A 9,936-nucleotide genomic window follows, 5' to 3' on the forward strand; every position below is an offset into this window, starting at 1 on the left:
TAAAACTGCAATTCAGTTTTAAAAAAGTAGAGCAGGCCATTCCTAGGCTCTGTAGCTTCATTGAATGCGCAGAGACGCCATCTTTTTTTTTAACATGAGTGTGTGCGGGACGATTTCCCTTCGAGTATATTGGCTCTAACGGTCAGAAAGAGATGTCAAATGTCAAAATCGAAGAAGGGGGGCCAGAGATATGGAAAATCCACCCAAATGGCCCCAGAAGAGTTTTTTTTGCTAAATCTGTCTAAAAAGGTCAAATATCACTTGTTTGCATCAATCTTGATACAGGGTACTTATTATATGTTGTACTTTGGATTCCTAAAGCTTTTAGTCCACTAACCTATCATCCAAGGTTAGTTTTTAGTGGCGAGCCGTCAGGGCCCTCTGTGAGGGCCTAAGATATATTTTAAAAAATAATATTTGAAAACATAAAAAAAAAAGGAAATATTATTTTTTATTAGTTTTACCAAAATTACTTGATTTAATTGTATTTAAAATAACATTTCCAAAGAAATAAATCCTTCGAATCTGCCTGTTCAGTTTCTGTTGGAATGTGAAGGGTTAAATGCCGTCTCTCTGAGTTACTGTGAAGACGGAAGAGCTTGTTGGTCCCTCTCTACATTCACAGAGGGCCAGCTATAGTAACTCAATGAGAGAGTAATTTCAAATGACAGTACAATTGACCAATCATATCTTCCCTCTAAATGGGCGGGCTTTATTTTCGCGGACTTTATGACAAGTTCCGCCCGCTGTGAGGTCTATGCAAGTGGTGCAGTGACGCGTCCTTAAACCCGGAAGTAAGCTGCGCCCGGATTCCCTCGACAGAAAGCAATGGTAAATGGTAAATGGACTGTACTTATATAGCGCTTTATCCAGTCTTTAAGACCCCTCAAAGCGCTTTACATACTACATGTCATTCACCCATTCACACCCATTCATACAGAGCAGTGTACCTTACTCTAGGACCTAACATTCACACACATTCACACACCGTTGGCCATGCCATTGGGAGCAACTCAGGGTTAAGTATCTTGCCCAAGGATACATCGACATGTTGACCGCATGGGCTGGGATCGAACCCACAACCTTCTGGTTGAAAGACGACCACACTCCCTCACAGCCACAGTCGCCCTAATGGGATTTCTCCATAGGATTTTGGAAAATAGCTCGAAATAAGGTCTGTGGAAAACGAACCTGTTAGATAAATGCACGTTTTGTTCAGCCGGATAATATCCACATGTCTACCCTACTCTTATTATTTTCTAATCATAAATCTAATTGATAGATTTATGATCGATAGATTTATGATTAGCATAAGTTCGTTCATGATGGCTCACTTTAGTGATAGTGATGACATCGTTGCGAAATTATTAACCGAGTCATTTTCAAGATTGAGTTACAATGATAAACTGGAGTGGCAAAGGATCAGATGAATGACCCGCAAGTGCTTCATCCAAAAGGACAGGAGGATGAACTTTTGATCATCAAAGGTAGGCCTAAGTCACTTTCAATGTGGGCCGCCGTGCCGACTTAATTAATTTGTAATTTGTACTTGGCTGTGGGTGCCCTGTCATGATAGGTGTTTATATAAATGGTGTTGTTTTTGTGTGGTAGAGGGTCGCTGTCATTGATGCGTTTTGCACCCTGGGCCGCTGTTTTGATATTCAGCTGAAGTATACACTGTGACGTAATATCTCTTGTTTTTAAGAGGGAAGGGAGGGTCAGAGGGCCTAGGTATAAAAGTCACGGCTCGCCACTGGTTTTCACTATAAGTACAACATATTCTTTGGACGGACACTATAATTTACAGTTTTTTACCATGTTCAATCTGAATTTTCTTTAAAATAAAAAACATCTATATTGATTCTGACTTTTCTACATCCAACTCACAGGCTTATCATTACTTTGAGAAAAATATTATTAATTTAACCCTCTTAGAAGGGAAGATATAGTCATTTGTTCTGGGAATGTCATTTTCGAGCCTGAAACCTGAAAAACAGGCTTGGGGCTTAAGAGGTTTGAAGGCTTTATGATATCCTTCACAGTGGACATTTGAACATATTAAATTGTTGATCACCACTTTCATTGAATTTTGGATGATTTAGTCAACTTTGTAACACCCATGGTCCACCATAAAGAAAAGGAATTAGTAGCCATCCGGATAAGATAAAACACACAAACACACACACCCACCCACAGACATAGGCAGCTCTAGATGTGTGTTTCCCCCCCCCCCCCCTTATGTGCCCATCCCCCCATGTGAATCACACCTGACACACACACACACACACACACACACACACACACACACACACACACACACACAAACAGAACAATTTGACACATTTCCCGCTCTTACGTGCCCATCCCCCCACATGGATCACACCTGGCACACCCAATACATGTTCAGTGTCTATTCTTTGTATATTTACTGCAGTTTTTCATGTATGCCAGTAGTCTGATACAATATGTACAGTTTGAAAGGGTGTTAAATGAAATGTGGTGATGATTAATGTTTTTTGTGTTAATGTAATAGCAGTTAAAACGGGACCGGTCAAATTTGACCGCGAACACCAAAGTAAGGGGGGGAAACAAAGACAATAGGAGGGTTAAAAAATGTCAACACCTAATTAACTTGTTTTTTCTTTTGTATCTGAAACACTGTTTAGAAGATCTTATGCCACTTGTTAAGAATAACTTACAAACGTATATGGAGGCAGACTGTGGACAGTAGGTGAGTTGTGGTAGCTTTTATATTTGTTTTGGAAGTTTTCTATGAGATATTAAGTTAGGTCTTTTGTATGTGCTTTTGCTCTGTCACCCTGTTATTGCCTTTTCAAAAATGTGACATAACAAGTGACTTAAAAAAGATTGTTAGACAGGTACCCAGTAAATCTGACAACCAATAAACATTTGGCATTTTAGTTTGGTAAATGACCTTTCTTTACCTTTAGTAACAGAGATCCTTACAAAACAATCCCAACTCAAGGTCCACTGCTCTCTTTTTCTTGTGCTTTTGCCAATAAAAACGTCTCTTTGATGTTAGTAGACCTTTGTGGAGATTGTTTGCTCATCTTTTTGACATAAAGTATTGTTCATTTTCTGTCACTTTACATGTTCAACACACTTTATTGTGTTTATTTGTCATCTTACCTTTAAATGATAAATGGAACATTCTCAATCCATAAAATAGGGTTCTCTTTTACAGCTGTTTCCCATTCAAATCATAAAAGCAACAAGAGGACCTTAAAGACAATGCTAAAGCTTTCAAGTATCGTTCAATCCTTTTACAAATATCAACTTACAGTCATCGTCCATACAGTCATATACCTTGCAGCACTCTGAACATAAAATCAAATGGCCCACATCCCTTTTTTTAAGATGTCAGGGGTCACAGTATTCACACCTCTCCCCACTGTGCAGTATATCTCTTCAGTGTGTCTCCCCTCATTAGAAAAGTCTTATTGCTCTGCAGCTTGATGGACGAATAGCCAGTTCATCGTCTGAGGGCTTACACTTGAATCAACATTAACGCTCCACAAGTTATCACCCTGCTCTCAATTTTCACATCTGCATTAAAGCTGCGAGCCTCGTCCTCGATAAGTGTTCCTTAATGCTGTGTGTACTGCAGCCAGCCGGTGCCTTTCAACGCACATGAAAGCTTCAGCGAACCGGAGCTGTTGGGAAATGAAAGAGAAAGATAGATGTGTCTGTGTGTGTGTGTGTGTGTGTGTGTGTGTGTGTGTGTGTGTGTGTGTGTGTGTGTGTGTGTGTGTGTGTGTGTGTGTGTGTGTGTGTGTGTGTGTGTGCGTGCGTGCGTGCGTGCGTGCGTGCGTGCGTGCGTGCGTGTGTGTGTGTGTGTATAAAGATTGCTGTCCCATCTTTGGAAGGCGCCTTTCTTGGTCTTCGAACGTTAAACTCTGCGGTTTTTATTCCAGCGTGGAGGGGCTCGGGTTAAAGCGAGGCTCTGGTTGCCACAAGCAGCAGAACATTTATAGAAGTGTATGATGGATGCTAAACAGACAACAGCGTCATCATGAGACCCCTGGCTCGAGTGTCACCCAAGGAGTCGCTCTGTCAGGCAACACATCTGGTTCTGATCCCACGTGTGGCATTCTGCTGCTTCAGCGATTTCTGACTTTTGTTTTGTTTTCTAATTTGGGGAGATGCTGCTGACTAAAGAGCTTGTTAGCTCACTGGGAGTTTGGCAACTAGCAGAACGGTGTCTATCCTGGGAAAGAGGGGATTCTCCAGTTGATCCCACTGGTTTCTTTTGCGTTGACAAAGCAGATCTTGTTATTGTCTGCGTTGAAAATTAAAATGCAGTGGGATGAATTTGATAACCTGCATGCAACGTTTGCAGAAGAGCTAGCTTATAGGTGGATTATGCTAAACAGAATCTAAGGCTCTGAGCATGTTCTTCATCACAATTGTGTTAAAACAAAACTGTAATGCTGCACATTTCAACCATAGACTGATTTCAACAGATCAAATGATGACGTGTAATGTGTACGGGGTAGCTTGGGGCAACAAACTAATGGAAATAAACACCCGGGGGCATTTTAGCATCTTTTAGCTCAATGTTTTGGTATTATACGGCAGCTTGATACTTTTGTGATCTGTTTCAGTGTCATTGCTCTCATCGACCCTGTCTTTTTCCAGAAATGTTCTAATAACCACAAGTACACTTTACCTGCACAGCACTAGAGTGTGGAAGAGCCAAGTTAGCTACCAGCTGGTTTAGAGCTAGAAGCTAACTTTACTAATACCAACGACTTTAGCAGCTCAATATCCTGAGGCCTTCCTCAGAGTCTGCAAAGCCTGAAACAGAGCTTAAAGAACTTTATACAGTGATGATGGCTGAAGATAGGGTTGTGACCAACAACAAAAAAACATTTAAACATAAATATGTTCAATGTCTAAAAATCAATTTGTTATGTTAAGACAGCTTAAATCACATGTGTCAAACTCAAGGCCCGGGGGCCAAATCAGGTCCTTGGTGGATTTAATTTCGGCCCGCTGGATAATTTCTAATTACTATTAGATCTGGCCCGCCGGTATATTGCACGCACACCTTCACTCCATCCTGAGGGTCTCCTCAGCTCAGAGCCTGAGCCCAAACATTGATGACCTTGCACCCAAGATGAGATGCCAAGTATTTGAACTAGCATCACAGAGCAGCACACTGAGTTTAATGGATGTTTCCTTCTGCACTTTTCTCTCACGTCAACAGGGCATGTTTGGTTTGTTCTTTGATGGAAATAGTTTTTTTGAAGCTGTTGTTGGCCTGTGGAAAAATGTAATCATAAGAAATGACTCTGGAAAAGCTGCAGATAGAGCCATAAGAAATGAAAGCAACTGATTATTTAATGTTGTTTTTATAGGCAATCATTTAAGCTTTGTTAGTTCCAGGTTTAATATGTGCAATAAGTTCATTTCAATACGTTTTGCAATAAACATTGAACCAGTCCGGCCCTCGACTCGTGCCGATTTTTTTATTTTGGCCCACTGTGTGTTTGAGTGTGACACCCCTGCTTTAAGATACACAATTGGAAATAAAATTGACACCTGATTTCATATAAAAACATCTTAAATCCTTTAGATCCGACCCACCTTATCTTAGTTTCACCAGATTCCTCTTTATCTGCGTTTAATTCTTCTGATCACACTTTCACTAACCTTTCTTCTCATTTTAAACCCTGCTTTACCTCACCTGGCCACCGGTTGTCCTCAGTGAGCTGTATTTCCTGCTCTAGCATCACCTGAACACTCACCTGTCACAACATCAGCCTCTGTGTTTATACACGGCCGAGCGAGGAAATACTTATTTCGCCCCGCTTTCCCAGCCTTGTGTGTGTTCTGCTTTCTGCCATATAAAGTATGATTGCTTGCCTGTTTTTTTGTTATCTTATTTTTGAACAAGGGAAACATTGTTGTTGGCCCTTGAGCTGCCGCATTAGTGTATTTTTGCCTCATTTGAGTCCTCATTCCTGTGTAGGTTTCTTGAATCATCACGCACCCTGAGCATTTTTGTGAACTCCTCTGGAAATGCCCTTAAAACAAAAACCCCAGAAACTAAATATGGACTTGTCCTAACTCCTAAATTCACTATTTTGGCAACATCTGTTATCTGTTACCTGATTTGAAAGTCAGATTTTGGATTGGAATTATTTCTTGAAGTGCATTTCCCCCACTTAACACAACTCTTTAGCTGACTCGACAGGAAAATGGAGAGGCACTTGAGGCACATCACAGCATGTATATACTGTCCATGCAGTGTCCAGCTCATACATCTGGAGGGTGGACATTTGGATTCATCCTTTAAACTCTGTGACAGCGATTCTTTAATCACACTGGAGTTCAGTTTGGACCACAGCTCCATGCAGCCGTCTTCAAGAGGGGTCTGCTACGAGTTACTCATGATCCGCGGCTTTGCAGACAAAAACAGTGCATAAATGATGGTCAACAAGCAAATCACACAGGCAGGGCCAAAACCCCAAGACCAGAATATAAAAACACACACACACACACACACACACACACACACACACACACACACACACACACACACACACACACACACACACACACACAGAAGCCTCCATGTGGCCAAATATGCCTGGTGTGGGAGGACTGGCTCTCTAAATGTTTACTGTTCCTGCTGCCATTGCTTTGCTGGAACGGCCACTTTGAAGACCTCAGCTGCAGTTTAATGAAGAATAAAGAGTGACATCGTTTTTTTTACAATGTATGAAAGTTAATTTAAAAACCATGAGGGTAAGCAATTATGTTTAAAGCTTTTCGTTGAAAGGTTTATAATCCTGATTGCAGTGCGAGATATTGTAACCATGATTAGTCCAGATTGGTCTTTGATTGAGGAAGTGGATTATTTAATTGCACTTCTGCAACTTGCATCAACATTTTGATTGTTTTCAACTGCAGTGGTAACGCAGGACATTAAAATAAATGCTTCAATAATTGTGTAGCTTTTGATGACGAAAAAATAAAGTTTGCGCCATTTATGACCCACTTTGATAAACTCTTATTTTCTACATTAAAGGGGTCCTTCAATACTTTTTGGGGGGGTTTTCCTTTTCCTTTAGTGTGTTGTATAGTTTGTTGTGCATGTAAATGGTCTGCAAAGGCTACAATCCCAAAGTTCCCTCCAGAGAGAGTTTCTCTCCCACACAAAAAAATGAATAGCTTTTTGAACATTAAAGGTTCCCTGTTATACTGTTTTTCATCAATATATTAAAGGTCTCAGATACATAACATGTCTCTGAAGTGTTTGGCTCAAAACACCAAACAGATCATTGCAGCATCCCATAATCCCCTCTGTTTCAGCCCTGTTTCTTTCTAGGAGGTGTGTGGCGCAGTGGACTAGTGCGTTTGTGTTGGAATCAGGGGTGCACAGGTTCAAACCCCACTGCAGTCAGCATGTCGTTGTGTCCCTGAGACAATTCACCCCAAATTGCTCCTGTGGGGATTGCCCACAGTATTGAGTATGGAAGTCGCTTTGGATAAAAGTGACTTACATGTAATCTTTCCAAAGTGCTGATTCTCTGTCTGTTACTTTAGATGAAAATAAGGAGCCCCTCCCCATGCCCCTCTGAGAGAGATTTGGTTACAAAGAACACAATGGTGCTCTAGGAGGAGATTCAGGTGATAAGGGGGGGGGGGGGGGTACCTTGGTTGCTGATTGGCTAATGGTTAAACAAGCCAAAACATCGTTATGACATCATCAAGTGGCCAAAATCTGATCAGCTCATTTTCAGACAGGTTTTTATAGAAATGGATCAAAAAGAGAGAGTATCTTTGTTCCTGAAACTTTCAGAGTCTCTTTCCACAGAGGGGACACATGTTGAGTAGAAGAGACATGAAGAAGAGGGGACACATGTTGATGTAGAAGAGACATGAAGAAGAGGGGAAACATGTTGAGTAGAAGAGACATGAAGAAGAGGGGACACATGTTGATGTAGAAGAGACATGAAGAAGAGGGGACACATGTTGATGTAGAAGAGACATGAAGAAGAGGGGACACATGTTGATGTAGAAGAGACATGGAGAAGAGGGGACACATGTTGATGTAGAATAGACATGAAGAAGAGGGGACACATGTTGACGTAGTAGAGACATGGAGAAGAGGGGACACATGTTGATGTAGAAAAGACATGAAGAAGAGGGGACACATGTTGATGTAGAAGAGACATGAAGAAGTGGATATTGCATAATAGGTTCCCATTAAAGCACACAGTCGAGACACAACATACAAATATGAACTCTGAAAATGAATATGGCCCCTTTAAAGGTGAGCTGTGTGTTTCCATCTAAAGACACACACATTTCCGGTGGATTTCTGTGGCTTACTGTGGACTCGTGTCCCACATTTTTGGTCAGGACGGTAGCATTTATTTTATTGTGCTGAGTTAGGGAGAAGACGACCGAGAACTGAAAACAATGCTGGTCCTCCTGCCAGGTTCTTACTCCGGCATAACAAACATATGTGATGAACTCAAGGTGGTTGTTATTGTTCAGTCCAAACCACAATCAGAAAACCATCAACAGCAGAAGGAAAAAAGTGTCTTTTTTGTGCAGATGTAGCAGGGATACCTTCCCCCAAATGTACATCATATCAAAAGGTAACTGTCATGTTACACACACTATAAACAGACAGTGTGTTCTTACCAAGCTTTCTTGTTCCTTCTCCTTCCTCCGACAACTTTAACTGTGTCAGGGATTATTTTCTTAACAACAAAAGAACATTGGTAATACTTTTGTACTTCAGTGCAGCGTTATGGATGAAGTACACGGAATTGTTCCACTCCTGAGTCGTGCATTAGGCTCTGTTTTTGTGTTATAAGCTTTAATGCATCTGACTACAAGGAGAATTTCCCCTCAGGGACAATGCAGACGAATTGAAATTGAGAGCATCAGAGTGCAGACACAAGCAGCAGCAGCGAGGAGGGACTCGAATGTTTGTTAAAGGTACCCAGTGGAGTTTTCGCTGTAAACAAACAACTTCAAAAGTTCCTCACTTAACCACACACTGTGTTCCCTTCATGCTGAACAAAGACCTTGATCCATTTCCGATCTGATCGAACATTTGCAACGCTTTTTAATGATTAAAGATGTTTTGAATCCTGCGTCGTTAAAACTGGCTTACAGATTCATATTCATCCTGTTATTTCTTGATGTGCTGCCCTCATGGTGCATGGTGACTCATCTGGTGGTGGTAATGTCGCATTAAAAACCGCAGAACGGAACATATCATCTTAAATTGGAAGCTAGAAATTATGTAAATACTTAACATTGTTGCTTTGGGACCAAAAACAGATTGGATTAAATAAAAAACTGCTGTCCAGAAATAGTTTTTATCAAAGATAATCCCATTAATAATTGCAAACAGCAAACAATGTCAGATATTACTTGTTGTATTGTGAAGTTTTAGCCATTGTATTAGCACGGTCTATAATAGGACAATTGGATGGATTTCCATGAAATACGGATATCTCCGGCTCTTAGTGGACGAACCCTCAAGACTTTGTTTATCCTCTGACTTTTGAACATCATGAGGTTGATATTAAAACTTTAAAACCCTTTGAGTTACAAACCGTGATATCTATTGAAGGGATTTGTGGCTCAAGTTAAGTCAATCATGTACCTCACAAGATGATTTGTAATACATTTGGTGACCCTCCAAATCCTATGAAGCACCATAATCAGGTCATTTTTTTCACATTGGTTAATGAGAAATATCTGGAAAAACCAATCAGTGCCATCAGCTTCAGTTTTACTTTTGGGATTTTAGCATTGACCTTAAAAGCATTGCAGCACCTAATAGCTGTCAAACCCAAGTAAAGCTTTATTTATTTGTGCTTAATGTCCGCTGTGTCAGTTTTGGACTTATCTTCTGGCAACGTGGGAACAAAACAAAGTTAG

Source organism: Notothenia rossii, assembly GCF_949606895.1.
Source record: "Notothenia rossii genome assembly, chromosome: 3".
In the NCBI taxonomy this organism is placed as follows: Eukaryota; Metazoa; Chordata; class Actinopteri; order Perciformes; family Nototheniidae; genus Notothenia; species Notothenia rossii.